This window comes from Rattus norvegicus, chromosome X, assembly GCF_036323735.1.
Source record: "Rattus norvegicus strain BN/NHsdMcwi chromosome X, GRCr8, whole genome shotgun sequence".
In the NCBI taxonomy this organism is placed as follows: Eukaryota; Metazoa; Chordata; class Mammalia; order Rodentia; family Muridae; genus Rattus; species Rattus norvegicus.
This window is the reverse complement of record NC_086039.1, coordinates 119,819,042-119,844,697: the sequence shown is the minus strand read 5'-3', so window position 1 is coordinate 119,844,697 and position 25,656 is coordinate 119,819,042. Positions and strand designations below refer to the sequence as shown.

The window sequence follows — 25,656 nt, the reverse complement described above, 5'->3', positions numbered from 1 at the left end:
CTCTGCTGTCACAGACCCCCTTATCATCAGTTAAGTCCTAATATGATTTATTTTTACCCCACCCCCTCTTTAGTCATATAAATGAGATTGAAATATCTTGTGCAAGATCATTGCTTTGGAGGACTGTGCTAGCTAGTTTTGTGTCAACTTGACATATAGTCATCTAAGAGGAGAGAGCATCAGTTGAGAAAATTCCTCCATCGGATCAGGCAGGCCTGCAGGGCATTTTCTTAACTAGTGATTGATGGGGGAGGCACCACCCTGGGCTTGTGGTCCTGGGTTCTATAAGAAAGCAGGCTGAGCGAGTCAGAAAGGAGCACTTCTCTGTGACCTCTGCACTAGCTCTTGTTTCTATGTTTCTGCCCTGTTTGAGTTCCTGCCTTGGCTTTCCTCAGTGGACTGTAATATATAAGCCAAATAAACCTTTTCCTTTTCAAAAAAAAAATATATCAAGTCAGACGTCCTTGGTACTGAAATAGCTGCATTGAGGTGGTTACAGCCTTATCCCATGAATTCCAGGATGAGAAACATCTGCCTAGTTATCCTTGGCACCGAAATAGCTGAGCTAATGAAACTGTGTAATCTTAAATGACTATTTAAGCTGTACCTTTCTGTTGCTCGAGGCTCTTCACATCCCTCCTGTGTGAGGACCGTGTCGAGCCCCAATGCATTGGTATCCCAAAGTAAACCTCTTGTTTTTTCATCAAGACTGAGTCCCGTGTGTTTGTGGAGTGGTGAGACCTCAGGACTGGATCGAGAGTCTCCTCTCTCTGAGGTTCTTTAATTTGGGGGCTCGTAAGGGATTTACAACCACCCCCTCAACACTGAGACTGCTCTTGGAGGTAAGGTGGTGCCTTTAACTGTTCTGTCTTTTTGTTTATGTGTCCTAGTTCTCTAATTACCGGTCACTCATGGGAGTGTTTGGCCTGGTTCTGCAAGCTACATTCTGTAGCAGCCATTTGAGCACTCCTGAGAGGGCTCTGGCTGCATTCTGTAGCAGCAGGTGTTCTGTTTTTCTGTCTGTGCGTCCGGACTCAGTAAGGAAGTTCTGTAGCAGCTGTTCAGGCGCTTGTAAGAGCATTTGGACTGAGATCAGTAGACATACTAGGGGATCTCAGGCTGCCAACCTGGGGGATGCCCCAGGGTCTGGGGAGGACCAGGGATGCCTGGTAGCCTCCGGTGTGAGGTTTGTTAAGCGCAAACCTGATCAGTTTTTTTCTGTTGCCCGCTGTTTCCTTCGGGCATCTGCCTTCTAGGACTCTTTCTCTGTTGAATTTGTTAAGAAGTAGAAACGGCCGCTGTCTTGTGGATATTTGTGTCTCTTGTCTGTTTATCTTTGTCCTCGTCCTTTTGTATTTTGGAACAGTGGGTTAGAAGATCACTACCCCCCTCAGTCTCACCCTAGACCACTGGGGAGAGGTGAGGGCAAGAGCACACAATCTGTCCGTGGAAGTTAAAAATGGACCATGGCAGACTTTCTGCGTCTCTGAGTGACCAAAATTTCAAGTCGATTGCCCCTCCCCAGGGATCTTTCAATATGGAAACTATAAAGAATGTTAAAAAAGTTGTTTTTCAGCCAAGGCTGCACGGACACCCTGATCAGCAACCATACATCCTAGTCTGGGAGGATTTAACTCGAACACCTCCTCCTTGGGTGAAACCGTGGGCTAGTCAATCCTGGCGACTGCCGGACGAACAGATTCTGGCAGTCCAAACTTCTGATGGGGAGTCCTCACGACCGGCTCCTCCAAAAGTTTATCCTGATGCTCAGGAGGATTTGCTCCTCCTGGATTCTCCTCCTCCTTATCCCCCTGCCCTCTCGCCTACCCGACCTCCTGAACCCATTGCCCTTCCGGCTGCAGATGTTTCTGGTCCTGCCCAGGGAATGCACAGCCAGCTGGCACCCATTCCTGACTCCTCTACTGGCCCAGTTTCTGTCTTTCCCTTGTGGGCTTATGGATCTCCCCCGGGTCCAGGTGAGGGGATGCAGCCCCTTCAGTACTGGCCATTCTCCTCTGATCTTTATAACTGGAAACTTAATCATCCTCCCTTTTCAGAAGACCCTCAGAAACTAATCAGCTTTATGAGTTCCATTATGTTTTCTCACCAACCCACATGGGATGACTGTCAACAGCTGTTACAGGCTCTATTCAGTACAGAGGAAAAGGAGAGGATTTTGCTGGAGGCTCATAAGAATGTGCCAGGACCAGATGGACAAATGACCCGACTACCAAACCTTATTGATCTTGGATTCCCCCTTTCACAACCCGATTGGGATTACAACACCCCAGAAGGTAGGGAGAGGTTGACAGTCTACCGCCAGGCTCTAGTGGCTGGTCTCTGAGGGGCAGCAAGACGCCCCACCAATTTGGCCAAGGTAAGAGAGGCACTGCAGGGACTCACTGAACCCCCCTCTGTGTTCTTGGAGCGCCTCATGGAGGCCTACCGCAGGTACACCCCTTTTGATCCCACCGCAAAGGAACAAAAGGCCGCAGTGGCTATGGCTTTTATAGGACAATCTGCCCCAGACATTAAGAAAAAGCTACAGAGGCTAGAAGGATTACAGGATATGGACTTGAGAGATTTAGTAAAGGAAGCAGAGAAAGTGTATCATAAGAGAGAGACAGAAGAGGAGAAGGAGCAAAGAAAAGAGAAAGAAAGAGAAGAACGTGAATTGAAAAGGGAAAGAGAAAGAGACAGGAGGCAGGAAAAGAATCTTACTTGGATCCTGGCCGCAGTAGTAAGTGACAGGGAACGCGGTACTAGAGGAAGAGACAGAGGTAGGTGAGTGAGAGACCTGGGCAATCACATACCTTTGGAAAAGGACCAGTGTGCTTATTGTAAAGAAAAGGGACATTGGGCTCATAAATGTCCCAAGAAAAAGGAAACACCCCCACCTAAAAAAGTGTTAACCTTAGAAGATGATGACTAGTGGGGACGGGGCTCGGTGCTCCTCCCTGAGCCTAGGGTAATGCTTAAAGTGGAGGGGAAACCTGTGGAGTTCCTAGTTGATACAGGAGCTCAACATTCTGTCTTGCTTCAACATCTGGACCACTCTCTAAAAAGAAATCATGGGTTGTGGGAGCTACTGGCCATCATCAATACTCATGGACTACCTGAAGAACGGTAGATTTAGGAGTGGGCCGGGTATCTCACTCATTTTTGGTCATTCCTGAATGTCCTACTCCCCTTCTGGGGAGGGACTTGCTAACCAAAATGAGAGTCCAAATTACATTCTCTCCTCAAGGGCCTGCCGTGACCCCCAATCCTGATGTAATTGCTACTTTGACTTTAAGAATTGGAGATGAACATAGACTTTTCGATCTCCCACCAGACAACTACCCACAGGAACTCACTACCTGGATGAATAAGATTCCAGGAGCTTGGCCTGAAACTGCAGGGCTTGGGCTGGCCGCTCACCAGCTCCCAGTGGTAGTAGAATTAAAAGCCACTGCCACCCCTGTGGCAGTTCGACAGTACCCCATGAGTCAGGAGGAAAGAGCTGGCATCCAGCACCTCCTCCAACTAGGGGTACTAGTCAAATGCACTTCACCTTGGAACACGCCCCTGCTGCCTGTTAAGAAACCAGGGACAGGGGACTACAGACTGGTCCAGGACTTAAGGGAAGTAAATCGTAAGGTACAGGACATACACCCTACTGTGACAAATCCATATAACTTGCTGAGTTCTCTACCTCCCAACTGAGTTTGGTATACTGTGTTAGACCTTAAAGATGCCTTCTTTTGCCTGAAACTTCACCCTGCTAGCCAAGAGATCTTTGCCTTTGAGTGGAAGGACCGAGGGTCTGGCCTAAATGGACAACTGACATGGACCAGACTCCCCCAGGGATTTAAGAATTCTCCCACTCTCTTTGATAAGGCGTTACATCAGGATCTGGCTCATTTCCAGACCAGCAACCCCCAGGTAACTCTCTTGCAGTACGTCGATGATCTCCTGCTGGCAGGGGAAACTGAGGACGAGTGCCGCAATATGGACCTCCTCCTGAGAGAACTATCCCAGCTTGGATACAGGGCATCAGCTAAGAAAGCTCAGATCTGCAAGAGAGAGGTAAAGTACTTGGGGTATATTCTAAAAGCAGGAAAGAGATGGCTAACAGACACCAGAAAAAAAACTGTGACTCAGATCCCCGTTCCCCACACACCCCGCCAAGTGCGTGAATTTCTGGGAACAGCAGGATTCTGTAGACTGTGGATACCAGGATTTGCCCTGCCGGCAGCTCCTCTATATCCTCTAACCAGGGAGAAAGCCCCTTTCATATGGGGAAAAGAACAACAACAGGCCTTTGATTCTATCAAAAAGGCCCTCCTCACGGCCCCAGCACTGTCACTACCAGATGTGACTGAGCCTTTCACCTTATATATAGATGAAAAAAAGGGAATAGCAAGAGGGGTTCTGACTCAACAATTAGGACCCTGGAGGAGGCCAATAGCATATTTATCCAAAAACTAGATCCTGTGGCTAGTGGATAGCCTGCCTGCTTACGGTCGATAGCAGCTGTAGCCTTGCTGGTGAAAGACTCTGATAAGCTGACCTTTGGACAGCACCTGATTATAGTAGCCCCCATGCGCTTGAAAACATCATCAGGCAACCCCCTGAGCGCTGGCTGTCAAATGCCCGACTGACTCACTACCTGAGCCTCCTTTTAAATGAGGACAGAGTCCAGTTCTCACCTCCTGTCACCCTCAACCCTGCCTCTCTGCTGCCTGAGACTGATCTGAAGCTGCCACGGTGCTTCATGACTGTCAAGAAGTCCTGGCTGAAGAAACTGGAGTACGTCGGGATCTCAGAGATACACCCCTGCCGGACGCCCAAGTGACGTGGTACACAGATGGTAACAGCTTCCTAGATGGAGGTAAAAGGGTGGCAGGGGTGGCAGTGGTAGATGGAGAAAAAGTCATCTGGGCCAGCAGCCTGCCAGAATGAACTTCGGCTCAGAAAGCAGAACTAATAGCCTTGACCCAGGCCCTGCGCTTGGGAAAAGGAAAAAAACTCAATGTCTACACTGACAGTCGATATGCCTTTGCTACTGCTCATGTACATGGAGCCATCTATAGACAAAGAGGACTTTTAACCTCTGCAGAAAAGGACATTAAAAATAAACAAGAGATTCTAGAACTTTTAGAAGCCATCCACGGGCCTCTTAAGTTGGCCATTATCCATTGCCCTGGACATCAGAAGGCTAGAAATTCAGTGGCCTTTGGAAATCAGTTAGCTGACCAGGAAGCTAAAAAAGTGGCAACAAGCATAGTAACCCTTTTTCCCCTTTCTGATTGTCCAGTTCAGTCATATGTGACTAACTTGCAGTATACCAAGGAGGACCTCAAGAGAATGGCTGATTTGGGGTTCCATCAACACTCCCCTCAAGGGATATATGAGACAGGAGATGGGAAAAACATCCTCCCAAGGAAAGAGGCTGTCGATTATCTGCAACAACTGCATCAACTCACCCATCTGGGTGCCAAACACTTAAAGACTATTGTCCAGGCTTACCCCTATTACATCATCGGGCTGGGGGAACTGGCCGACAGGACAGTCAGAAAATGTGTTCCCTGTCAGCTGGTAAATGCCCAGCCTAGAAGACTCCCAAAAGGTCGTAGGCTGCGAGGAGACAGGCCTGGCAGCTACTGGGAGGTGGACTTTACAGAGGTGAAGGCTGCCAGATATGGCTACAAGTACCTCATAGTATTTGTAGACACTTTCTCAGAGTGGGTTGAAGCATTCCCCACCAAAGGAGAAACTGCTCAGATTGTGGCTAAAAAGATTCTAGAAGAAATCTTTCCCCAGTTTGGAATCCCCAAGGTAATTGGATCTGATAATGGCCACGCGTTCGTTGCCCAGGTAAGTCAGGGACTAGCCAGGGTCTTGGGGTTTAATTGGAAGCTACATTGTGTTTACCAACCCCGAAGTTCAGGTCAGGTAAAAAGGATGAATAGAACTCTAAAAGAGACCATGACTAAATTGTCCTTGGAGACTGGCATTACAGACTGGACAGCCCTCCTGCCCTTTGCCTTATTTAGGGCCAGGAATACCCCTGGCAGGTTTGGATTGACTCCCTTTGAACTCATGTATGGTGAACATCCACCTTTAGTAAATTTTAATCCCCACACCCCACCTGAAGTTCATATTTCTCGACCCTTTTACAGCAGGTTAAAGGCCCTAGAGACTATTCAGAAAGAAGTCTGGAACCAGCTCGCTGAAGCCTATCAGCCCGGAGACCTGCAGGTGCCACACCAGTTCCAGGTTGGAGACTCAGTCTACGTACGACGGCATCGACTGCCAACCTTGAGCCTCTTTGGAAAGGACCCTATCTGGTACTGTTGACAACTCCCACAGCTGTTAAGTTCGAAGGAATCCCTACCTGGATCCATGCCTCCCATGTTAAGCCTGCAGATCCTCCAGATGAGGGATGGAGAGTGGAAAAGACGGAGAACCCCCTCAAATTGCGTGTGTGTCATCCTTCTGTTTCTGCTTTTGTTAGCCAATCTGAGTATGGTAAGTAGTTCAAACCCTCATTCCCCCCAGAAACTAACCTGGCAAGTCATCTCGCAAATAGGAGATACAGTATGGGAACAAAGCAAAATGGCCCCACTATGGACATGGTGGCCGCCACTCATACCTGACATTTGTTCCTTAATGGCTAGACTGGATACATGGGGCATCCCAAGATATACATATGAAGAAACACCTATGGACTCACATCCCATTTTGAAAAGGTCTCTCTCAACCAGAGTAGTGTCCTATGGGCAGATAATCCTGGCTACAAAGACTCTCCAGCCCAGAGGAGGTTGAGACAAACCCCTTTTTACGTCTGTCCCAGAGACAGCAGGACTAGGTTGGAGGCCCATAGGTATGGGGGGCTGGATCATTACTTTTGTAAACAATGGGCATTTAAAACCACTGGAGACTTTTTTGGAAGCCAATGTCTTCTTGGGACCTAATCTCAGTTAATCGAAGCTTTATAGCATCAGGGACCGACCCCCTAAATATTATATTTACCAAGAAAGAACAGGAATCCCAAGGTTGGATGAGAGGGAAGATGTGGGGATTGCGCTTTTATAAGACCAGTTATGATAACAGACTCATATTCTCCATTTGCCTTAAGATAGAGGCTCCTGTTTCTGTCCCCATCGGGCCCCATCTCGTTCTGCAGCCTCTCAAACCTCAGCCCAAACCTACAGTGTCCCTGGAGCCTGTGACAAGGACCCCTGCAGGGACTGAGGTACTATAATGCCTCTATCCACCTCTCCTCCACGTACTGTAGATCAGCTAACAAATATAGTTACCCTGGCCTATCAAGTGTTAAATGCCAGCAACCCGGAGGCTACCCAGTCCTGTTGGTTATGTTATGAAACAACACCCCTTATTATGAGGCAGTAGGACTTGTTAACTCAAATATATCTTTAGAAAGTTCTGACAATAAGTGTCATTGGAGACAGACAGGCCCTTGGTTAACAACCTCTACAGTATCAGGGAAAGGGACCTGTGTGGGCGTGGTCCTGGCATCCCACCAGAGCCTGTGTAACACCACCCAGTTGTTCAGCCTTAATCACGGATATCTGCCAGCCCCATCAGAAGGGTGGTGGGTCTGTAATTCAGGTTTGACTCCTTGTGTTTCTCTGGCCATGTTAAGTCAAAACGCCTCCTTTTGTGTCCTTGTACAGTTAGTACCCCTGTTAATTTATCATCCTGAAGAGTCATTCTTAGAAGAATATCTTACAGGCTACCGGAGGTTTAAGAGAGAGCCTAACAGTATGACCCTGGCTGTACTCTTGGGACTGGAAGTTGCCACAGGCATAGGGACTGGAACTGCGGTGCTAGGCACCCAAGCTTCCCATTACAGTCATAGATAAAGATATCCAGGCCCTAGAGAACTCTGTATCTAAGTTACAAGAATCATTGACCAGCCTGTCTGAGGTGGTTCTGCAAAACAGGCGCGGCCTAGACCTACTGTTCTTACAGTAAGGAGGTTTGTGTACAGCCCTAAAAGAAGAATGCTGTTCCTATATAGATCATTCAAGAGTGATTAAAGAGTCAATGGCCAAGCAGAGAGAAAGACTATCCATGAGACAGAGAGAGAGAGAGAGAGAGAGAAACAAATGGAAGATGGTTTGAAGACTGGTTCACCCATCCCCTTGGTTGACTACCCTAGTTTCTACCCTAATGGGACCCCTAATAATTCTTTTGTTACTTCTAACCATATATACTAAATAGGCTAGTGACTTTTATTAGAAAAAATTAGCGCTGTACAATTATTAGTGTTGAGATAACAGTACCAAGCTTTTGCCTTAGAAGACCTAGATTCAGAAGTTCCATGATTAGAACTTGGCACAAAAGAAAATGGGGGAATGAAAGATCCCCGTTTGAGTTTTGTTTTAGGGATATTTCATTTTTTTAATAACGGTTTTAGCTGACATTCATGGAGAGAATGAATCCTTAGAACTGTGCCACTAGTGAAAGGAAATCCTGTCTAGAGTACGTTTCTTTACAAAACTGTGTCACACCATCCTTTGGGCCCTCTGCTGGAAAAGTAGAATCAAGTCTCAAATAATGCCTTTTAAATTGTATCCTCTAGTATTATAGATGTAGGACAGTACTGTATCATACCTCTGTGGATATAAAATAGCTTGTACCTGCTTTATGATACGTAGTAGTGACCGTGCTTTATCAGAGCTGTTTTTAATGATGTTGCTCAGAATGTTTTCTTTCCAGATGATGATTGAGAAGCTAATTTAAAAAAAATGGTGCCAGGTACCACAAGAGTAACAGAACTGTGCTGTTTTCTCGGGTTTTGTTTTTTTAGTTTTTTTTTTTAATGGAGTGTGCTGGATGTCTCTACAGTTTTGTTCAGATGACTGCAGAACCTGGAAAAGCTGTTGCTGCTGCTGCTGCATAACACACTGCTATTATTGGTCTTTTTATATAAATATAAATATATATATACAGATATATAATTTGAATTTTTGGAAACTTTAGCTGTGCTGTCAACTTTGGAAAAAAGTATCCCCGTTTACTGTGTTGAGTTGGCACTGTACAGAAATTAACAGCCATATTGGTCTAGAAATGTTGAACTTAAGTTTTTTCCATTTGTACAGGGGTAACACACTGTATTAAATATGTAAGGTCTTATCTACGTGGGTTTGATTACAATAACTAATAAAGTATTCTCTAAATAAAAAAAAGACATCTTCCAAAAAACAAAAACAACAACAACAAAAAAAGATCCCCGTTTGATATTAGTGCAGCTATTTCTTAAGAATAAAAATCTTTTAAGCTGGCCCTTGCTTAGCCCCTAGATGTTAGACAATAGACCAGAAAGTACAGAAAGCACATTCCCACCCACTCTCTAGGAAGCTGCCAGACCATAAGAATAGAGGGTATAGAACATATTTACTGCAGGGCAATTACAAGACAGGAAACATCTCTGGGAAGCTAACTGATTACTATAAAAGTGAGATGTCCTTGGTACTGAATGCAGCTGTGCTGACATAGCTATAGCCTTGTCCTAGGAACTCCAGAAGAGAAACACCTGCCAAGACAGATATCCTTGGTCCCTTTCCTGGGAACCCCACGTTAAGAAAACATATATCAAGTCAGACGTCCTTGGTACTGAAATAGCTGCATTGATGTGGTTACAGCCTTATCCCATGAATTCCAGGATGAGAAACATCTGCCTAGTTATCCTTGGCACCGAAATAGCTGAGCTAATGAAACTGTGTAATCTTAAATGACTATTTAAGCTGTACCTTTCTGTTGCTCGAGGCTCTTCACATCCCTCCTGTGTGAGGACCGTGTTGAGCCCCAATGCATTGGTATCCCAAAGTAAACCTCCTGTTTTTACATCAAGACTGAGTCCCGTGTGTTTGTGGAGTGGTGAGTGTCCTCAGGACTGGAGCGAGAGTCTCCTCTGTCTGAGGGTTTTTCACCAGAAAAGAAATTCCTCCCATCACAGAATAGTCAAAACACCAAATGCACAAAACAAGGAAAGATTATTAAAAGCAACAAGGGATAAAGGTCAAGGAACATATAAAGGCAGACCTATAAGAATTACATCAGAGTTCTCACCAGAGACTATGAAAGCCAGAAGATCCTGGACAGATGTCATACAGACCTTAAGAGAACACAAATGTCAGCCAGGTTACTGCATCCAGCAAAACTCTCAATTAATAGAGATGGAGAAATCAAGATATTCCATGACAAACCCAAATTTACACAATATCTTTCTACAAATCCAGCCCTACAAAGGCCAATAAAGGGTAAAGCCCAACACAAGGAGGCAAGCTACACCCTAGACAAAGCAAGAAACTAATCATTTTGCAACAAAACAAAGAGAAGACAAGCACAAACATAATCTCACATCCAAACACAAAAATAACAGGAAGCAACAATCACTATTCCTTAATATCTCTCAACATCAATGGACTCAATTTCCCAATACAAAGACACAGATTAACAAATTGGATATGCAATGAGGACCCAACATTTTGCTGCCTATAGGAAACACACCTCAGAGAAAAAGACAGACACTACCTCAGAGTTAAAGGATAGAAAACAACTTTCCAAGCAAATGGTCTGAAGAAGCAAGCTGGAATAGCCATTCCAATATCGAATAAAATCGATTTTCAACCAAAAGACATCAAAAAAGATAACGAAGGACACTTTATATTCATCAAAGGAAAAATCCATGAAGATGAACTCTCAATCCTAAATATCTATGCTCCAAATACAAGGGTAGCTATGCACATAAAAGAAACCTTACTAAAGCTCAAAGCACACATTGTACCTCATACAATAATAGTAGGAAATTTCAACACCCCACGCTCATGAATGGACAGATCATTGAAACAGAAATTGAACAGAGATATAGACAGACTAAGAGAAGTCGTGAACTGAATGGATTTAACAGATATTTATAGAACATTCTATCCTAAAAAAAAAAGGATATACCTTCTTCTCACCACCTCATGGTACTTTTTCCAAAATTGACCATATAATTGGTCAAAAAACGGGCCTCAACAGGTACAGAAAGATAGAAATAATGCCACGCATCCTATCAGACCACCACGGGCTAAACCTGGTCTTCAAAAACAGTAAGGAAAGAATGCCCACATATACAGGGAAGATGAATAATGCTCTCCTCAATGATAACCTGGCCAAGGAAGAAATAAATAAACAAATAAAGACTTCTTAGAATTTAATGAAAATGAAGGTACAACATACCCAAACTTATGGGACACAATGAAAGCTGTGCTAAGAGGAAAACTCATAGCTCTGAGTGCCTGCAGAAAGAAACAGGAGAGAGCATATATCAGCAGCTTGACAGCACACCTAAAAGCTCTAGAACAAAAAGAAGCAAACATACACACAGGAGGAGTAGAAGGTAGGAAATAATCAAACTCAGAGCTGAAATCAACCAAGTAGAAACAGAAAGGACTATACAAAGAATCAACAGAACGAAAAGTTGGTTCTTTGAGAAAATCAACAAGATAGATAAACCCTTAGCCAGACTAATGAGAGGACACAGAGAGTGTGTCCTAATTAACAAAACCAGAAATGAAAAGGGAGACATAACTACAGAATCAGAGGAAATTCAAAAAATCATCAGCTCCTACTACTATTCAAGAAAACTTGAAAATCTGCAGGAAACGGACAATCTCCTAGACAGATAACAGGTATCAAAGTTAAATCAGGAACAGATAAACCATTTAAAGAACCCCATAACTCCTAACGAAATATAAGCATTCTTTAAAAGTCTCCCAACCAAAAAGAGCTCAGGACCAGATGGGTTCAATGCAGAATTCTATCAGACCTTCATAGAAGACCTCAAACCGGGGTTGGGGATTTAGCTCAGTGGTAGAGCGCTTGCCTAGGAAGCACAAGGCCCTGGGTTCGGTCCCCAGCTCCAAAAAAAAGAACCAAAAAAAAAAAAAGAAGAAGACCTCAAACCAATACTATCCAAACTATTCCATGAAATTGAAACAGATAGAGCACTACTGAATTCCTTCTATGAAGCTACAAATACTCTTATACCTAACCCACACAAAGACCCAAGGAAGAAAGAGAACTTCAGACCAATTTCCCTTATGAATATCGACACAATGATACTCAATAAAATTCTTGCTAACCGAATCCAAGAGCACATCAAAATGATCATCCATCATGATCAAGTAGGCTTCATTCCAGGGATGCAGGGATGGTTTAATATATGGAAAACCATCAACGTAATCCACTATATAAGCAAATTGAAAGATAAAAACCACATGATCATTTCGTTAGATGCTGAGAAAGCATTTGACAAAATTCAACACCCCTTCATGATAAAAGTCCTGGAAAGATCAGGAATTCAAGGCGCATACCTAAACATAGTAAAAGCCATATATAGCAAACCAGTAGCTAATATTAAACTAAATGGAGAGAAACTTGAAGCAATCCCACTGAAATCAGGGACTAGACAAGGCTGCCCACTCTCTCCCTACTTATTCAATATAGTTCTTGAAGTTCTAGCCTGAGCAATCAGACAACAAAAGGGGATCAAGGGGATACAGACTGGAAAAGAAGAAGTCAAAATATCACTATTTGCAGATGATATGATAGTATATTTAAGTGATCCCAAAAGTTCCACCAGAGAACTACTAAAGCTGATAAACACCTTCAGCAAAGTGGCCTGGTATAAAATTAACAAATAAATCAGTAGCTTTCCTCTACACAAAAGAGAAACAAGGTGAGAAAGAAATTAGGGAAATGATACCCTTCATAGTAGTCCCGAATAATATAAAATACCTCGGTGTGACTTTAACCAAGCAAGTGATAGATCTGTATGATAAGAACATCAAGCGTTTCAAGAAAGAAATTGAAGAGGATTTCAGAAGATGGAAAGATCTCCCATGCTCATGGATTGGCAGGTTAATATAGTAAAAATGACCATTTTACAAAAAGTATCTACATCCCCATCAAGGATGCAATCCCCATCAAAATTCAAACCCAATTCTTTTCTTTCTTTCTTTCTTTCTTTCTTTCTTTCTTTCTTTCTTTCTTTCTTTCTTTCTCTCTCTCTCTCTCTCTCTCTCTCTCTCTCTCTCTCTCTCTCTCTCTCTCTTTCTTTCTTTCTTTCTTTTTCGGAGCTGGGAACCGAACCCAGGGCCTTGTCCTTGCTAGGCATGCGCTCTACCACTCAGCTAAATCCCCAACCCCTCCAAACCAATTCTTCATAGAGTTAGACAGAACAATTTGCAAATTCATCTGGAGCAACAAAAAAACTAGGATAGCTAAATCTATCCTCAACAATAAAAGGACTTCCGCGGGAATCACTATCCCTGAACTCAAGCAGTATTACAGAGCAATAGTGATAAAAACTGTATGGTATTGGTACAGAGACAGTGAGATAGACCAGTGGAATAGAATTGAAGACCCAGAAATGAACCCACACACCTATGGTCACGGTCATTTGATTTTTGACAAAGGAGCCAAAACCATCCAATGGAAAAAAGATAGCATTTTCAGCAAATGGTGCTGGTTCAACTGGAGGTCAGCATGTAGAAGAATGCAGATTGATTCATGCTTATCACCCTGTACAAAGCTTAAGTCCAAGTGGATCAAAGACCTCCATATCAAACCAGTTACACCCAAACTAATAGAAGAAAAGGTGGGGAAGCATCTCGAACACATGGGCACTGGAGAAAATTTCCTGAACAAAACACCAATGGCTTATGCTCTAAGATCAAGAATCGACAAATGGGATGTCATTAAACTGCAAAGCTTCTGTAAGGCAAAGGACACTGTTGTTAGGACAAAATGGCAACCAACAGATTGGGAAAGTTCTTCACCAATCCTACAACTAATAGAGGGCTAATATCTAAAATATACAAAGAACTCATGACGTTTGACTTCAGGGAGACAAATAACCCTATTAAAATGGGGTTCAGAGCTAAACAAAGAATTCACAGCTGAGGAATACTGAATGGCTGAGAAACAGCTAAAGAAATGTTTTACATCATTAGTCATATGGGAAATGCAAATCAAAACAACCCTGAGATTTCACCTCACACCAGTGAGAATGGCTAAGATCACAAACTCAGGTGACAGCAGATGCTGGCGAGGATTCAGAGAAAGAGGAACACTCCTCCATTGTAGGTGGGATTGCATACTTGTACAACCATTCTGGAAATCAGTCTGGAGGTTCCTTAGAAAATTGGACATTGAACTACCTGAGGACGGAGCTATACCTTTCTTGGGCATATACCCAAAAGATGCCCCAACATATAACAAAGACACATGCTCCACTATGTTCATAGCAGCCTTATTTATAATAGCTAGAAGCTGGCAAGAACCTAGATGCCTTTCAACAGAGGAATGTATACAGAAAATATGGGACATCTACACAATGGAATTCTTTTCAGCTATCAAAACAATGACTTTATGAAATTCATAGGCAAATGGATGGAACTGGAAAATATCATCCTGAGTGAGGTAACCAAATCACAGAAAAACATACATGGTATGTACTCATTGATAGTTGATATTAGCCCATATGATCAAATTACCCAAGATGCACAGAACACATGAAACTCAAGAAGGATAATGAAAATGTGGATGCTTGCTTCACTCCTTCTTTAAAAGGAGAACAAGAATACCCTTAGGAGGGCATAGGGAGGTAAAATTTAGAACAGAGACGGAAGGAACACCCATTAAAAGCCCGCCCCATATGTGGCCTGTACATATACAGCCACCAAACTAAATAAGATGGATGAAGCAAAGAGGTGCAGGCTGACAGGAACCAGATGTTTATCTCTCTTGAGAGACACAGTCAGAATATGGCAAATACATAGCTGAATGCCAGTGACATACCACTGAAGTGAGAATGAGACTCCTATTGAAGGAATCAGAGAAATGACTGAAAGAGCTGAAGGGGCTTGAGACCCCATATGAACAACAATGCCAACCAACCAGAGCTTTCTGGGACTAAGCCGCTACCCATGGACTGACCCTGGGCTCCAAATTCTTAGGTAGCAATGAACAGCCTAGTAACAGGCACCAGGGGAAGGGGAAGTCCTTGGCCCGGCCAAGACTGGACCCCCAGTGAACAAGATTTTTTGGGGGAGAGTAGAATTGGGGGGAGGATTTGGAGGAGAACTCCCACATAGAACGGGAGGGCGAGAGGTTAGGGGGATGTTGGCCTGGAAACTGGGAAAAGGAATAACATTTGAAATGTAATGAAGAAATACCCCATTTAATAAAGATGGAGAATAAAAAAGATTAGAGGTGGTAAACTACAAAAAAGTAAAAAAAAATAGCCTAGATGTAGCAAAAATAGCATTAATTCAAAGTTAAGGGATACATCTGCCAGGCACTGAATCTTCTAGGACCTTGATCATGTCTTTGTAAGCTTCTGTAAAAACTTTTGTTCCATTGAAGTCCTCCAGCTCATGGTCCTTTGTAATGGGAGCCTGGACCCAATAAATACAACCAAAATATGGTGTTGCAAATCCTCCATTTTAACTGAGAATGAAGACTTTCCAAATAAACACTGCTTTTTGGAGAAGTCCTGAAATGTCTTTGTTTTCCCTTGAACTTAATAATAAAATATTGCATTTTTTGCAATTTACAATAAGTATTATGAGCAAAATATATTCAACACAAAATGTCTGAAAAATGAAGAATGTGTTTTTATAGTAAAGTTAGAGATGGATGAGAGATAGAATTATTCCTCAGTAGACAAGTGCTTAATGCTCTTCCAGAGAATCTGAGTTCAGTTTCCAATACCCATGTTGTTCAGTTCACAGCCACTTCCAACTCCAGATCCAAGTTATCTGACTCCATTTTCTTAACTTTGCTGGCACTCAAGCACACACACACACACACACACACAATGTTGGGTCCTCATTGCGTATCCAGTTTTTTAATCATTGTCTTTTTATTGGGGAATTGAGTCCATTGATGTTGAGAGATATTAAGGAATAGTGATTGTTGCTTCCTGTTATATTTGTGTTTGGATGTGAGATTATGTTTGTGCTTGTCTTTGTTTTGTTGCAAAATGATTAGTTTCTTGCTTTGTTTAGGCTGTAGCCTGCCTCCTTGTGTTGGGCTTTACCATTTAATATCCTTTGTAGGATTGGATTTGTAGAAAGATATTGTGTAAATTTGGTTTTGTCATGGAATATCTTGGTTTCTCCATCTATGTTAATTGAGAGCTTAGCTGGATACAGTAACCTGGGCTGGCATTTGTGTTCTCTTAGGGTCACATCTGTCCAGGATCTTCTGGCTTTCATAGTCTCTGGTGAGAAGTCTGGTGTGATCTTATAGGTCTGCCTTTATATGTCACTTGACCTTTTTACTTTACTGCTTTTAATATTCTTTCTTTGTTTTGTGCATTTGGTGTTTTGACTATTATGTGATGGGAGGAGTTTCTTTTCTGGTCCAATCTATTTGGAGTTCTGTAGGCTTCTTGTATGTTTATGGGCAGCTCTTTCTTTAAGTTAGGGAAGTTTTCTTCTATGATTTTGTTGAAGATATTTACTGGTTCTTTGAGTTGGGAGTCTTGACTCTCTTCTTTACCTATTATCCTTAGGTTTGATCTTCTCATTGAGTCCTGGATTTCCTGTATGTTTTGGGCCCGTAGCTTTTTCTGTTATACATTATCTTTGACAGTTATGTCTATTATTTCTATGAAATCTTCTACTCTTGCCATTCTCTCTTCTATCTCTTGTATTCTATTGGTGATGCTCGCATGTAATAGTCAAAACACCAAATGCACAAAACAAAGAAAGGTGACTCCTGATCTCTTCCCTAGGTTTTCTATTTCCAGGGTTGTCTCCCTTTGTTTTTCTTTATTGTTTCTATTTCAATTTTTATCTCCTGGATGGTTTTGTTCATTTCCTTCTCCTGTTTTGCTCCCCCCCCAGTAGTTCTTTAAGGGATTTTTGTGTTTCCTCTTTAAGGGGTTCTAGTTGTTTACTTGTGTTGTCCTGTATTTCCTTAAGGGAGTTATTCATGACCTTCTTAAAGTCATCCATCATCATGATAAAATGTGATTTTAAATCTAGATCTTGCTTTTCTGGTGTGTTTGGATATTCAGTGTTTGCTTTGGTGGGAGAATTGGGCTCTGATGATGCCATGTAGTTTTGGTTTCTGTTGCTTGGGTTCCTGTGCTTGCCTCTTACCTTCAGGTTGTCTCTGGTGTTCCCTTGTTTTGCTATTTCTGACATTGGCTTGACCATCCCATAGGCCTGTGTGTCAGGAGTGCTGTAGACCTGTTTTCCTGTTTTTCTTATAGCCAGTTATGGGAACAGAGTGTTCTGTTCTCAGGTGTGTAGTCATTCCTGTCCACTGGTTTTCAGCTATCCCTGTTAGCGGGAACCAGAAGGGCCTGCCCCTACTTCTCCTAGGTCCCTGTGTGCAGAGGGCCCAGATGGCGCTAGGTGTTTTCCTCTAGAGTCAGAAATGAGAGCAGAGAGTAGTCTCTTCTGGTTTCCCAGGCGTGTCTGCCCCTGTGAAGGTCTAGCTCTCCCTTCCATGGTATTTGGGTGCAGGGAGCTATTTGATGGGGTCCATTCAGATCCAGGCACAGTCTGGACCTCAGGGCTCCTTCAGCTTGACTGCTTCTATCTTCCTGTGTTCAGAGGCACTATAAAGTTTCCTCTTGGGCCAGGGGTGTGGGCAAAGTGGGCAGAAATCGCAGTCTTTCCTGCCCTGCAGTCTCAGGATTCCTCACACTTCTGGGTGATCAGCTCTCTCTCCCATGGTGTCTAGAAACTGGAAGTGTCTGTTTCCAGAGGAATTGCCTTTGTGTGTTCTGAGTCCACCAGGCAGGTCACTTGGAGCAGAAAAGTTGGTCTTACCTCTAGTCTCGGGCCTGAAGTTGCTCCTCAGGGCTAGCTTTCAGCTCTTTGTGAGGGCAACAACCAGTGAAAGCCCCTATTTTACAACCCAAATTTTTGCAATGGAAACTGTTTCTGGGGGACAGCTACAGGGCATGCACACAGTTGTAAACTCTGTATTTCTATCTCAAAAGGTAAACCCCCCATCTTTCCATTTCTCCACTAAAACCAGCAAACCAAGGTCAAGATAAATATGGGTTTCTGGTCTGTAGTCATGCTATCTAATGCCTTCCCTGTATCTGTCTTCTTTAGTTCCCAAATCGATTCCTAAGGACCATAGGGTTTGGATCATCACCTTAAACTCATACCCATAGGGCAAAACATAAGACTCTGGCAAAGGTAGAAGGGTAGGGAACCAAAAGGTCTGGGGGCATGATGAATGGATAAATACTCCCAGAAACAGTCCATTTGGCAAGGACATCCATGGCTTCCACTTTCTTGACTGGGGTATGATGGGCCCATGTTTTAATGGCAGCTACCTTCACAGCCAAAGGAGTGCAGAAAATCACCATGTAGGGTCCCTTCCAAGTTGGTTCTATCTGTTTCCAGGGTTACCTGTTTGACCCATACATTATCTCCAGATTTAAACAAGCAGAAACTGGTGATGGCTTTAGGTGTTGGCTAAGTCTCTCAGATAGTCTGATAAATACCCTTTATGGAGAACTAGAGAGCCTGTATTAACTACGAATGGATGTTAGAGAGAGTTCTGCTAACTGCTGGCCTCTGAGCTCAGAAAGCAGTGGGGGAAATCTTTCAAATGTAATCTCATGGGGACTAAATTCTTCCCTATATGGAGTGCAGCAGCCGCAAGCAAAGGAAGGAGATCTATCCATCCTTTGTTGGACTCTAATGAGAGTCCTCTTAGAGTTTCTTTTAATGTCCTGATAATTTTTTAACCTTCTTATTGCTCTGAGGACTATATGCACAATGATTTTTTTTCAATCTATGAGTAAACTTTAGTTGTTAATTGTGAAGTTTTTGGCTATGAAAGCTGGGTAATTGTCAGATATCATTGCTGGGGGGGGGGAGGATAATCAGGGGAACAGTTCTTGGGGGTGCCTTGAAGCTACTACTTGAGCAGGTTTAGTTCAAATGAATGCTTCAACCCACCTGGAATAGGTACGTATAAAAGTTCGCAAGTAAATGTTTACCATCCCCTTGCAGGCAGGATCTTGCTGAAGTCAGTTCCCCTAGAGTTACTGAGGTATTGATCTCATATTTGCACCCCTTCGTGGGAAGGGCTCTTTGTTTTAGATTTATTTGAACAGAAACCTGGCATTATCTTGAACTAGAATGCCTAGTTTAGGTATAACATACCTTAATCTGAGTAACTCAGAATGTTTTGTCCACCTCAGATGCCTGGTGAAGCTCAATTACCAATGAGTTCTGCCAGTTGTTTCTGGGAGGATGATCTTTGCCTCTGGTGTCCTCCATCAACCTGTGGGGTTGAGCTGTCTAATTCTTCTTTACCAGAATGTCTCAGGCAGCATGTAATCAGGGTATGTCATCAGAATATCAATAGGTCCCATTGGTGTTAGAGCTCTTTGTTGGGAAGCCAGGTCAGCAACCTGGCAGTGGAGGACCATAGTTCACAGGGAAAGACAAATAGCCTCTAGGAAAGGTCAATGTTTCCTAGTAGTGAGATGCACTCTTTATTGATCATTCATTCATTCATACATACATGCATACATACAAACATATATTCAGTGGACAGAGTAGTAAAAATTATAGTGAAGTCCATGTATATGGTGGTAGAGTTTCCTTTCCCCTATCTAAGAGCCTGAGTCAGATCTATCATTTCTGTTCTCTGGGCTGAGGTAACTGGCTTAGGCCTAAATCATTTAGGATAAAGTATCTGGTGTACAGCTGCCAAGCCTGCCATGAGTGTGCAAATATTTGGAATTCAGACCACAAGAATGCTGTCACATTAAAGATCTCCCCTTCCTGGAGCACCCTATGCTGGTAGAGCAGAGGGTTGTTTGTGGCTGAGAGCTCAGGGAATAAGGCAAGGTGTGCAGATGCCACAAAGGAGAAGACCAGCAACTTCAGCTGGGCCCCTGGAGAGTATACTGTTTCGATGTGGCAGAATATGACTCTGGGATGGACACAGGGCTAAGTACAGGCAGCTCTACTCAATTTTTCAAGCCTGAGGTAGGACTATGATAAGAGCATCTGCCAATTCCTTTGATTCTTCTTTCCCTGGACCCAGGCCTGACATACACACCAACCATCTGGGTCCAGATTGATGCTTCAGCGTGTCTTCCAAACTGTCGACCACCAGGGGGCAGCAGCGTTCATTTAGAACAACTGCTGAAAACATCAGAAAGCCCAGGAACCTGATTGATGTAGGGCACAAGCACATTTCAAAAGGAGAAACAATTCACCCCACATCCTCTCCTGCTTGCCAAGCCATGGACTTGGCCTCCCATCCGAAACATGTCCTACTCATAGCCTGGCAGTCACAGGGAGCTATCTCCGAGATCTGTTACCATCTCTTCTCCTAAGTCCACCCCAATCACCAGGGACTACTCAGGATACTTCACTGTCTTTCTCCAAAGTCCCTATGTCACTCTCAGATTTTCTGTGTTCTCTGTAAACAGTTACATACCTATATTTGGGGCTAGGCACACATGCAAAGATGGTGGGTCAGAGATGAAGGAGAGAAAACTGAGGAAGGAAAGATAAAGAGCTTTCTATGTGGTAGATCTGTATGCCCCAAACACCACGGGAAGATCCCAGGATATCAAGCATAAGGTGGGGTTTCTTCAAATTAGCTGTGAGCAGCGCTGCTTAGCTCGGAATGTAGCTAAGGATCCAGTGCGCTGCTGCATGTTACTACTGTGTGCAAAGAGGCCAGGAAGCAATCCCAGGAAATTTCGTCACATCTTTCAGTGTCAGCTGAATTCTCCTGGGCAGTGACAACTGGTTTCATAGGCAGATATGTCTGTCAAATGACTTAGATGTACATGTATCTCCTATGTCTTGAACTCTAATGCACTGTGTGCCTCACAAGCCAGCACTGGTCCACCTGGACCTTGGTTTCCTCAAAGACTCCTAAGTCTGAGGAAACTCACCTGCCTAATCTGCTGGAATCCAAACCCAACCAAGAAAACCACAGGGAAATATTCTGGGCATCTATGAGAGTATTCTGCTTCAGGGAAGCATCATATTGAGAGTACCAAACTATCCTTACCTAAAGTCTATTCCAATGGTGATGCATTTTAAATAGCAATTTCTTCTATAATCTAAAAGACTGGATGTTTTGTCGAGTAATCTACCATTATAATCCAACCTAAGGCATAGCTGTTGTTTTAAAATATGTTCTCTTTTATGATCCTGACTCACAGTGTAATAAATGTGCATTTGTGTATGTGTTATGATAATCATTTTTAGAAAATGGCAAATAGAATAAAAGCTGTTTTTAAAAATGAATACCCACCATAAATATTGAATACAACATACAGATACTGTGTGAAAAACAATGGTATTTATAATGTTTTTTTAATTTAGATCAGTTGAAGTCAGTGACTTATTCACTGGTAAAACTGTTAAATATTTCATTACAGTATCATTAATTTCTTCCCCATATGTTGCTTTGTGTGTGACTCAATCTAGAGAGAGAGAGAGAGAGAGAGAGAGAGAGACAGAGACAGAGACAGAGACAGAGAGACAGAGACAGAGACAGAGACAGACATAGACACAGAGAAACATATTTAAGTCAGGCCCAGATCGATGCATTAGAGCCATGGAAACAATGGAAGATATGGAGAGAGAGAAATAAAGAATTCACATCTAGGTTCACCCTGGTTAAATTACACCAGGAAAAAGCATTTACATTTATTTTCCATAATATGAAAGACAGGTTTTTGATGCTCTGAAATTATTCCTACATTCAAATATTTGCATTTAGGCATACTTGCATGTGGGTATATTTTTGTCTTTTAGGGCATATCACTGTATTAGCCAACATTGGCAGAAGGTGGGGCTGTTGGTCATACTTAGGGAAGCACTTTGAAAGCCAGATGTCAGTGCTTGATTATTGAGAAATAGGCCTTGAAAAAGCATACCTTTATCACAAGGATGTAAAGGAATTGTACTATAATCTTGTAAATGGATAACAATAATATGACAGTTTTGAGTGACCAGGGCAGGAGCAGAAACTCCAGGCTGAAGAGCATCAAAGTAATGGGGATGAGCATTGACAGAGAGGAAGATATGTAAACCATTTACCACAATCTCAGGAATACAGGAGATAGACGTATTACAGGGGCTGAAGTGTGGCTCTATATGATCTTCCTGAAGTTGTTCTTAGATTAGCTCTGCCAAACGTTTAAGTCCATGTCCTTAATTGGTCACTAGTGTGCTGAAACAAGGGATCGTTCTATTAAAAAAATAATTGTCTAGAGAAAGAATGTTCTGGGACAGAGATTTCACAACTCCATTGAGACAGGAGCTTCTACCCCAAAGAGAAAAAGGTAAGGGTGAAATATAGGGTTGAAATTGGCAGCTTTGCTTTGAAAACTTACGGGTTTTGTGTACTTTAGTAGTGGGATTACCTTTGCCATGAAACCCTTGACTATTTAAAATTGGAGACTGGGTGGGCCAATTTGCACATCAGCTACTGTGTCTATAATGTCTTTTTTGATAATTTGTTTGATGGAAATTCTAATATAAAGCTTAAGAAAATTCAACTGAGCCCAGTCTCTCTCTGTGGAATTGGGTAGTTGATTTTGGCAAACAAATCAAGGATATGTGGGAACACCATAGTTGTCAGGAGCCTCTATCACTTCAGCTATGTGTAATTTTATAATGGAGTTACAGATAAGTCTATCATGAAGTTCCTTTAGTAGTAGTAGTAATCAAATTGTACAATTCTAGGGTTAGGGATGTAGGTGGGTGGCATGGTACTTATTTCACAGGATGCAGAGTCTGCTACTTGAGCAACATGCCCTTCTGCTGAGTCAACCCTAGGATCATAGAACTGGGATATTAGAGAAATTTTCATAGTGATGCATTGACACACACTACCTGGTCCCTCTACTGAGCACAATACACTAACCTATTACCTTTCAGACTCAATGTTGGCTACTCCCGTATCTTGGCCACTTCAGGCTAGATATGGGCGTCTTAGAATAAATCAGGTGGTTCATCCTGGGAGACAAAGGCCCCATTGTGTCCCCATGTCCACTGTACTGTGACATTGTACTTATGAGTTGGATGTTCTCTCAAGGTACAGGAACCCATTGTATAACTCTCCTTATGGATTCCCATCCCTGGAGGAGAGATCAGAAACTTCAGAAACAATAGAACGGACACTGGATCCAGGGGCTGAACTCAGGTCCTCTCACTGTGCAGTGGAAAAACGACCACTAGGACATTGGTACAGGATCCTCAGCTATCACCTTGACTCCTCAAAGGCAGAGTGATGCCCAGGGTGGCCAGGCCTGCCTAGCCTGTGCTAGCACGATGGATCCATACCACACCCAAACTGCTGGAGATGTAGAGCATAAAAAGGTGGATCACTGTCATGGGGGACACAAGCCCCTACCTCAACTGGTTACTAGGTTCCCAAATGGCTTCAAACCTGGATAGGGGAAAATTTATTTCATATTCTGCTGGGAAGGGGAAAATGGTGTGGTTATATTATAACCCCAACGAAAGAAATGATAATAATGATAATGATGATGATGATGACGATGATAATAATAATAATAATAATAATAATAATAATGATATTTGCTAACCAATCTGTGTGTTCTTCACTGCACCAGGTATTACTTCTACTCTCAGCATTCTATAGTTGCCCGTTGTCTCTTGTGTAGGGCTAAGGCCTTATGGGCTGTCTCTGTTCAGTTAACCATATATTTTGCCCTTGTTCATCTCATGTTTAAAGTATCATACTGGTGAGCCCTGATCAGTGTAGAGAGAACAAGGAGGAATATATGGGAGGGTCTGGAAGATGAAAAGAGAAGGGAGAAAGAATATAATTATATCACAGTCTCAAAAATTGAAAGATATACCCTTCCTCTGGCTGGACTGCCTGGTTAAGCCTCAGTAAAAGAGGATGTGCTTAGTTCTTCTGGTACTAGCTAGCCCAGCTCAAGGCAGGGTGGGGGTGGGGTTGGGGGTAGGAGTGGGGGTTCCCTTCTCTGAGAAGAAAATGGATATTGGAAGAGGAATTTGTAAGAGTGTGACTGGGAGGAGAGGAGGGCTGTGATCTGCATGTAAAGTAAATAAATAAAATATATAAATAAGTGAAAAGTAACCTTTAAACTGGGTGGCGATAGCACATGACTTTAATCCTAGCACTCTGGAGGCAGAGAGAGTGGGATCTCTGAGTTCCAGACCAGCCTGGACTACAAAGTGAGTTCCAGGATAGTCAAGGCTATACAGGGGAACCCTGTCTCAAAAACAACAAAAAGAAAACAACTCCAAAACAAAAACAAAAAACAAACAAATAATAAAGCTTTAGTTTCCCTAAAGCTATAGTCTGACTGTGGTGTGGGGTCCCTAACATGGTTGCTTTGTCTGACTTCAGTGGGAAAGTGTCTGCTTTTTCCTAGATGGCTTCAGACAGACTGGATATGCTGAACATATAAAGGCGCTTCTCTTATCTCAAGCAAGGCCTGAAGCTGAGATGTGACAAGGTGGAGTGGACCTCTTGATGGTTTAATTACAGCAAAAGGGAAGGACCTTACAGTAATGACAGCACAGTGGCTATCATTGAGCAAGTTAAAGGGGAGCTGGTACCAACAGACAGCATCAACAATAGTTCACCCAGGTGGAAGGAGCCCTGCGAGAAATGGACTTTGGTGCTCCCAGGGCCCCGGGGACTTGGAGGCATAGCTAAATTTAGCATATAGAAGTATATATGCTAAAATGTATAGAATTCTATATTATCATATAGAATTATATATCCTAATATACAGTAGGGCCTGTTGCCAGGTCCAGCATGGCTTCATAAGGGGAGGTGTGACATAGTTCCTGCCCCTGGAGCATTGCCAGGTTATTGATCCCATGATCCCATGTGTTAATGGTTGCTGTTGCCCTAAAGCTGGTCTGTTGTCTTTTCTATTTTACTTTCAATCTGTCTTTCTTGGGAGCATACTATCTCCATCACTCAGAAGTAAGCATGCCATAATAAATGAAACACATAGTTTTCAGGAATAATGAATGAATGGAGATGGTCTTGAGGCTATGGAGGAGGAGGAACAGGCCATTTGCTTGGCCTTTGGGGCCATGTGAAAGGACCTAAGTAACAAAGCCACAAGGGCCCTGAAGCCTATATGGTCTTTCTTGGAAATGGTTCATTGCCAGACTTGGCCTTTCATTTGGAATCATGAGGAAGCACGTGTACCCTCTAATCGAATGAGTGCTCCATTAATTAGTCAAGGCAATCCTGGGGACATTAAAGATAGTTAAAGAAGTTTCAGAAAGAAATGGAATGAATAGAAAAATAGGAAATTACATATGATTTAGGAGAGCACATGAAGCTATGGAATTGCTAGGATAAGGAAATGAAGATTAGAAAATTAAAAGATGATGTAGAAGCGTATAAAAAGTTAATACTCTGTTTTTCTAGCTGACTGAATAATTGGAGATGATAATGCTTGGAAAGATATTAGAGAGAACTAACCATTTTACTTATATAAATTCAAAACTTTGTAAGAAATCATGTTAATTTTAGTAGTTTGTTATCTTTCTGTTTTTACATGAGAATAGATACTAAAGGCTGCTGTCTGCTGTACCAGGAAACTGGAAGAGC

General features: G+C 42.8%; 1 pseudogene; it reads left to right on the top strand.

Annotated features, from left to right (window-relative positions):
* The first annotated feature begins 1,459 nt into the window (after positions 1 to 1,459).
* LOC102553553 (uncharacterized) lies at positions 1,460 to 6,342 on the top strand (annotated as a pseudogene).
* The last annotated feature ends 19,314 nt before the right edge of the window (positions 6,343 to 25,656 follow it).